This window comes from Mytilus californianus, unplaced genomic scaffold, assembly GCF_021869535.1.
Source record: "Mytilus californianus isolate M0D057914Y unplaced genomic scaffold, xbMytCali1.0.p SCAF_2, whole genome shotgun sequence".
NCBI classification, from domain to species: domain Eukaryota; kingdom Metazoa; phylum Mollusca; class Bivalvia; order Mytilida; family Mytilidae; genus Mytilus; species Mytilus californianus.
The window spans coordinates 92,622,842-92,631,372 of NW_026262668.1; the positions used below are offsets into that span (position 1 = coordinate 92,622,842).

The 8,531-nt window shown below is 30.2% G+C and overlaps 1 long non-coding RNA gene across 1 annotated transcript; it reads right to left on the reverse strand.

Annotated features, from left to right (window-relative positions):
- Positions 1 to 4,347: 4,347 nt before the first annotated feature.
- On the reverse strand, positions 4,348 to 6,024 carry LOC127728487 (uncharacterized). Its single transcript, XR_007994134.1, has 3 exons — positions 5,854 to 6,024; positions 5,003 to 5,114; positions 4,348 to 4,590 (listed from the first exon to the last, which is right to left on the reverse strand). It is a non-coding gene; the product is annotated as an uncharacterized LOC127728487 (long non-coding RNA).
- Positions 6,025 to 8,531: the final 2,507 nt, after the last annotated feature.

Below are 8,531 nucleotides of genomic sequence, written 5' to 3' on the forward strand. Positions count from 1 at the left end.
CACATTCATGCACGCTCTGATTTAATTGATATACTCGTACGAAAAAGCATGAACAGTTTGAAGGTAATCTAATAATAACTTAATCCAATCAAATTGCATAAGATTCAATAACAATGTCCAGTCCACATCATAATGAGTAATAGGGGTAAACTTGGTAGGGAGAAAATGACAGATATTTCAAGTTAATATTTATGCAATAACGAATTAAAATTTGTCAACCAAAAGTTTTGCTACAATTTCAAAAACATGTCGTTCTGTATGGGTATAGTTTTCGGATCTTTCATTAGCGTATTTAAGGCTATAAAAAGTTTGGGCTTCAAAAGTTCACACAATTATTGACTTTATACAGAAAATTCGTCCTTGTAAAACATTTAATAGTTCACAAATGATACGCGATTTTAAAGTAAAATTATTTCTTAAAACACTGCAAAAAATTTCATTCATATTGATAAAGTGGTATCGTCATAAAGTGCGTTGAAATGAACAGTGGTATAGCAAACATCGAATTTCCTCACAAAATGTTATCACACACTATAGTAAGGGGAGTCAGTTAAGTTTGTTTATTTTTAGATTACAGGTAATCATTTGACATTACGTATACAACCTGTGTGGAATGCATGTCGTTTCGTAACCTGGTCGTTTCGTACCTGGTCGATTCGTAACTTCGTTGTTTTGTAACTGAGACGTTTCGTTCCTGGTATAATCATATATGGTTATAAAGTGTTAGTTTAAATTAATTAGTTTAAATGAAACAGTTAAAATTATTATTTAAAAATGATCAAATTGTTCATCTAATAATAACGGAACACCTCCAAAGTTAATAATAATTACAATATCTTAATAATAACGGAAAGTTTACCCCCTCACCTCACCCAGTTGCTGAAATTAATGGCTTTTAAGTTCATCCAAACAAACTTCCAACCTCAGGGAATATTTTAACATGATAAGTAGCTTTCCAAAACAAAATTTGAAAAATATGAAAATAGGGGGGCCAAAACGGGGGCTTATCGTACCTTGTCCTTTTTACTACTAACATAACCCGATAAATGAAAAGAATAAAAAAAAAATGTTGTCATGCAAATGTACAAAATAGCCGTATATTCTTCATGTAATAATTTTAATTTGAAGAATATACTCAACGTACGTGTCAACAATAGCAATAAAAAATACAGAAAATTGCAAATTAAATTATAACTAGATGTTATGATGTATCTTCTTTGAACATAAAAGGCAAGCAAAGAAAAAAACAGTCTTAATTCCATGACTAACTGAAACAACTTGCTTACTTACATATTTTAAAAGACTTATGTGATTACAATGTACTCTAAAACCACGTATTTTTAGACGTTTTAGTGAAATACAGGTATATCTAATAGAATCTAACAGACATTGTATACCGTTTCCTCAATTTTAAATACAATTTTGAGGAATCTGCACTATTTTGTCTAAAGAACTCGTTTTTTGACAAACATATTACAATTAACTTTGTCGATTATTTAAGTAATTTTGGAATTAAAAAGGGACGATTATTTAAGTAATTTTCGAAATCCAAAGGACAAATCGATGAGAAAAGAATGTAGACAATATTATGAGCGACCACTGATACTTATGAATAGGGAACATGCACGTGTACAATCAGGAGGGGTTGATCCGGAAGTCGTCGATAAAGAGATCCCACAACTCCAGTGATCTTGGTTGCTGTTGAAAGTTATGGCAGGATATTTGGGAGCCTGTGAAGGCACAATACAAAAAGCTGAAACAGGTTTACTAGATTATAATGTTAACCGTCGCATTAAAGAAAATGTCGCTTCAACAGATTAACAGAAAAGGGGGAGGGTTGTATAATCAATTAACTAGTAACACATTTTAACAGATTGAACAGAATTTGAAGATTTCCATAGACAGTACTGTAATGTAGGTAAAATCAAACACGAGTATCTAAAATATAAAATGTTTAACTTTTTTTTAATCATAATAATGTTTACATCACCAACAAGTTTCGTTCAAACCAATAAACCCACTGTGCTCTGTAAGGGCATGACAACAGACGTAGAATTTCATATTGATTACACTGTAAAAACAGTGTTTAGATTCTAAACACAAATCTAAACACTTTTTCTGTGTACGTTTTGAAACACGTTTAGCATCTAAACATGTTTAGATTTTAACAAGTGTTTAGATTCCAACAAGTGTTTAGATGTCAGATGTTTAGACCTTCTGTTAGGCTACTAGTGGTACAGCACTACAGATTGGATACTAATAGTGCATTGTAAAATATTGTAGAATATACAATTCAAGTGTACAAATCTGCTTAAATGTCCTTGTAATTATTTTTACCATCATTTGTCCTCGTCAATACAAAATACTAATGCTAGAAAACTGCAGTAATGATAATAATAACAATAATAATAGGGTTACACATTTTTAATTTTTATTCTTCCTGGAGGCCTAAGAAAAGTCTGTAAACCATAAGACCAAGTTTAACCCACCATTATTTTTAAAGGAAAATGCCTGTACGAAGTCAGGAATATAACAGGTTTGCTTCCATTTGTTCTGTTGCTTTATGTAGTCAAGCGTTTGATTTTTTCAGGTTTTATGGACCTTTACCTTTTTAAATACAATATGGAGGTTGGATCTTTTATTTTGTTTTTTTATTCCAGACTTGATGATAACATACAATCTATTCAAATTATTTCAATATTTTATTTAAAAGTCTCACTTAAAGCAAACAAAAAATACAATTATAAATCTTGATATAATCTGTACAGATTTATGAGAGACAATAACAAGTTTACATTATTTAATCAGGGATGGGCACGATTACTGACAAATGTAATCGATTAATAATTGATTACATGAAGGATTTTTTTGTAATCGATTAATAATCGATTACTCTGATTTTTGTATGTAATCGATTGCAATCGATTACTTTATCAAAAGTAATTACATTACTTTTCGATTACTGTCAATTACATGCTACAAAATTACAAGAAAATAATAAAGTAAGTTAAACACAATATTGTTGCTGAACGTTTGTATAGTGGAAATTTAGAACTTTACCAAAAACAGCATTTAAAGCATTGTTTCCAAATTTTAAGTTGACAGTTGTTTTCTAGATGGATTCTCTTACTGAGGATCAGAAATATTCAAAAATTCTTGAAATTTTGGCTTTCAACATGAATGAGAGATGACATCGAATTGCATCAAACACTTATCTATATTGTAGATTTTTTCATAAATTTTGCTTTCATACTGACTTAAGTTAGCTTTTTGTTTTTTACTAATTAAAAACAGGTATATTTTAACATAGTTAATTACAATGTTGGAATTTTCCTCTGAAAAAAAATGTAAAAAAGGTAGAATAATTAATTAGTTCAGCTAATTTTAAAGATCGAAATTTATAATTATAATGACATGCATGAATTAATCCTTTTGTTTGGATAACCACCCTAATTACAGGTTATGAAATTGCCAATGGAGTACACTTTATAACCTGGGGCAAAATAATGTAAATCTCCTTCTTAATTAGAAATAATTGAAAAGAAATAGTCTGCATCTTATTGATTAGAAGTCTTTGATCATCTGATTAGTAAAGACAAGAAGTTTGTTTAGATTTTTTTATTCTCTATTCAATTTATAAACAATATATATTTATAGTGTCAAAATGGGATACATGTATCTATTTCTGAAAAAGAATTTCAATGCATAGCCATTGGTTCATTGTTGTAAGGAAGTGTACTTTCTTAATTTTTGTATCATAACATTATAAGGAATCAACTGTGTATCTATTCTAAGCTAAAATTTCAACTCTTATTGAAAATTATGCTTTAAGGAATTTAAATACAAATAAACTTACTACTTTAATGTAGTACAGAACTTAACTTAAGACTCATTTCTTATTTTAAAACTATTTTCTTATTTTAATATAAAAGGTCTTGAATTATTGACAAGCACATAAATTCATTTGTTTCAAAAGCTAGATATAAAGTAAAATTTGGTAGGGGATCTGGTTGATCATATTGCAGCTTGAGACAAAAGATAGAAATAAGGCAGTTGATAAACTCTTCAGTCATTTTAATACATTCTACTTTTATCTGTACTATAAAGTGATGAAAACATACATATTTTTATTTAATATATGTTATATTTCATCAAACTGTTTTACTAAAGTAATCGAAATGTAATCGAAAAGTAATCGATGATTACATCATAATTTTTGCTGTAATCGATTAAATTACGATTACATGTAATCGAAGATGTCTTCGATTACAGATTACTGTCGATTACTGGAAAAAATGTAATCAATTACAATCGATTACGATTACAGATTACGATTACCCCATCCCTTGAAAAATTATAACATTTTCATCACCAATTTCATAAGTGTTAATAGATTTAATAAAGAGAATTTGCCATATTTAGTCATTAACAGGAAAATGTAAAATCACATGAATTTTATCCTCAACAAAACAGAAATTGTCAGTCCATCTCCTATCATACAGGAATTGTTCATTACGGAACTATCTTCTTTTGAATGATAAAGGCTCTTGGTGGGCATTTCTTTTTGGTTGTCAGGTGAACTTTTGTAAACTGAAACGAAAAAATGAAACCTTCAAGTACATGTACATTTGTAGTGCAACAGTCACTTATTCTTATATTAAAATACATTAAACAAGGTTCTCAAAAGATTCTTGCAAAAGAAAAATACAAATTGTAGTTAAAAAGACAAAACTTTAAACCATATACACATCAATAGACAAATAAATCAAAGGGAACAATATAGCATGTAAGTTTTTTTATATTTTTAAAACAAAATCCTCGATTTCTGAGAGCTACAGTCTTTTCTCTTATTTGTAATATATTTTTTTTAGAATTACCAATTTTTCTATTTTCAACAGGATATATATACGAGAGTACGAATTAACCTTCATTTTTCAATCATATTACAATGTATTATAGTTCTATTGGCTACTTAATAATATACTTATATATTTTTACTTACATCTGCTTTTGAAATTAAGTCATCCTTTTCTTTCTTCATTGTTTTATATCTGATCTTTTCTTCGATTTGATCTATATTCTAGGGATTTCATTCCCACTACTGTGTCACAGTCCTATAAATACATACAAACAAATTATTAAATTTATTTAAAGGTTTAAATAAAATATATTAATAACTTGTCGGTTAATTTTTGACTTACGAGTTTGAATGATCCTTTGGTATTGTCAGTTTATTTTCAACTTATGATTTTGAATGTTCTTTTGGTATTCTTAGTTTCTCTTTGACAAATGTAGTGTTACTATAATTTCAGTGTTTATATGTGTAAAAGATGTTGCACTATGGGCCATTGGGATCTTATTTCTTGCAAAGTTAAAATACATGAAACTATGATTTTATGTACAGGGACGAATACTATTACCTATACAGAATGTAAATAAAAACTCAATGATGTTTCACAAACAAAACCAAAGATTCATACATTAATAAAATGTGTGCATAGACATGATAGACTGACTGTTTCTTCTGAAAATTCAGTGAACTACAACGGTACTACTATAGTCCAATTAATTATGACGTCTTGAAAGGCTATTTTATTTTTTTGCTTTGAAGTCTTACAGCGACGTCACAAAGCATTCTTAATAGCACGAAAACCCATGAGACGAGGATACAAGACCCCCCCTCCCCGAATTAAATGTTTGCTCCTATCAACAATATCACAGTCGGAACAATGAGGGGAAGGGGGTCTGGACACCTTAAAGAGATACATATAGGTTAACAGTTTAATGCACATATTCCTGACTAAGCCTGTTTTGTGCCCCACCCCCCTTTTTAAGAAATCTGGATTTGCTTACCTTCTGCTGCTGTAATAATTGTTAAGCTGGCTTTTGATTCCGTCAATATTCTAATAAGATGTTCTGTATCTGTTGCATCGTCCATAGATATATTTGCTTGGTCGATGGGATCCATTGTTTTAAATTTTGTTTGTCTTTGGCGGGTCTGAAGGCGTCTGTATCAAATTACCAAGAAAGATTAACTCTGTTCGTTTAATAAAATCAGATCATAGTCGGACAACGACTCCGGAAATTAAAGAAAATATTCACTCATATCTTCCTTATAAATACTATCAAGATTCAGTAAAAAAAAGTAATTGCTTAACATATAGAAATTTTAATTGATAGCAAATCTATAATCTTACAACACAAAAAAGGGCCGCGGAACTCAGTTGGGGAAGATGATATGAATTGTTCTCATAAGTAGCTCATACCAGGAACATATATTGACTCATACTTGGGACTGATTTGTAAATATAATTATCTGTTCCATAATTTTCATTTCAATAAAACCGAGATAGTGTCACAGAATACGTTGGAAAATAAAGGAACATCGAGTAAAAAGGTGAAATCAGTAATGAAGTGGTATAATGTGTTTAGGTGTTTAAGAAAGTGTTTCAGAAGTGTTTAGATGCTACTTAATGTTTAGCTTACTGGTAACATTCACAGATAATAAAACTGCAACACGTTTAAATTCTAAACATGTTTAGGTTTCAATGTGTTTACGTGAATATCCGTTTAGATCCTAAACGCTTTCCTAAACACGTTTAGATCTAAACATGTTGTAGATGTGTTTCAATTCTAAACGCCGTTTTTACAGTGTACCCTTTTCAACAGAAAAAAGTCAATTATGATAATTTTGTAGCCAACTAGAACGCCAACAACAGTTTTTTTGTAGCCAACTAGAACTCCAACAATAATTTTTGTAGCCAACTAGAACTCCAACAACAGTTTTTGTAGCCAACTAGAACTCCAACAACAGTTTTTGTAGCCAACACGAACTCCAACAACAGTTTTTAGTAGCCAACTACCACCAAACAATGTTTTGTATCATGTTTCATTTATCTTTTAATTAGGGAATGGAAAAATCATAGTGTCCCGAAGGGTTTTTAGGTTCCTACAGGTGTTTAAGTATTGTTCTCGTCAAACTATATTAGAGTGTATTTAAATAAAATAAATACATGGAATGCACTCAAGGCTAATGAATAGCAGGCATAATTTGTAAATTTTGCGCCGATTCCACTGGAATGGTATAATTTAATCTACATTGACAAACCTACAGCATAAGTGACAAATAATAATGAAATTTCAATACTGTTATCCTATTGATTAGCAACAACTCTATGTTGAAAAATGAATGACTCCTTGTTATATTAAAATGTCTTGTAATGGTTACATTTAAACTTTTTACAAAGTACTTACACTTTTTAAATGTAGACCATTTATTCTAGTTGTAATCTCAGTTGACGTCAAAAACCAGTGGTAAACACCCGTGCGATTCAAGCTTTAGGCTATGATTAAGTACTAGTATAATAATTCTAATAGTTTATCCCCTACATGATACAATCATTTATAAAATCATAAATTCCATATTTTGCACTTTACAAAACCTACTATATAGACTTGTGTAGATCCTATATGTATGGAGGTAGTAACTGGAACTTACAACTCCACTATATTTGTGCGATAATTATTGGTTATCATAGTTACCTTCTGTAAGATTGTTCTTTGATGATTTTAACATTCTCTATTTTGACCTTAAATAGGAATAAAATGTATCTGTGTTTCAGAAGTAATTAGAAGACCAAATACCGCTCCTTATGGAACTGAAGACTAATCATACTATGACCGTTATTTTAGAGTTAAGTGCTTTTCCAGAACGGATTTTTTCTGTGTGTTCGTTTGTGTTCAGTTTGCAAGTACATGTAGGTCAATTGAAATTTTAAAAATGGAAGGAGATGTACGATATACCAAACCCAGTTTAACCCGCCACACATTAACGTGTTTGTCCCATGTCAAGAATCTCGAGAGTGATGTCTAATGTTATAACTTAAGGTTTTTTGTTATTCAGCTAATTTGATGTAGATAACAGGTGTTTGATAGTTTCTGTTTAACTGTTTGTTGGACTCTGGACGATTTAGACCTTGACATATTGTATACCTGTTTATTTGTTGAAAACTGAGGATGTCTTTTGTTTGTTTATGTCGTTTTGGCATACAACCCACATCGGTTTTTTTATTCATTTACATATGAAATAATAATAATAATGGCTTTAATAATTCGGTATTTTTGTTATTTTATTTTTTATGCCACATACGGACACCTCAATAAAATGAAAACTTGTATTGATTCTCCTTAACGTTCAGAGAGCATTTCACTCTTTCTGAACGATTCATCGGGTTTTAAGTTTCCATTCCGACCGAACGTGGCTGCGTATTCATACATCCCGCACAACTAAAATGATACCCCTTTTTAGTATGGGTTATACTGACGGATAAGAGAAGTCCAGCTGATCATATTTCAGTGAATCATCGGGCAATGTCCAATGAGCGTATTTATTTAAATTTGTATCTTAATTTTAAATACATCTTTGTCGTTTTACTTATCAACAAAGGGAGGTTTTCTTTGGCCTTTATATTTCTACATAATTATAAACCGTCATCTGAAATTGGAAACTATAATATCATCATGTTAATTTT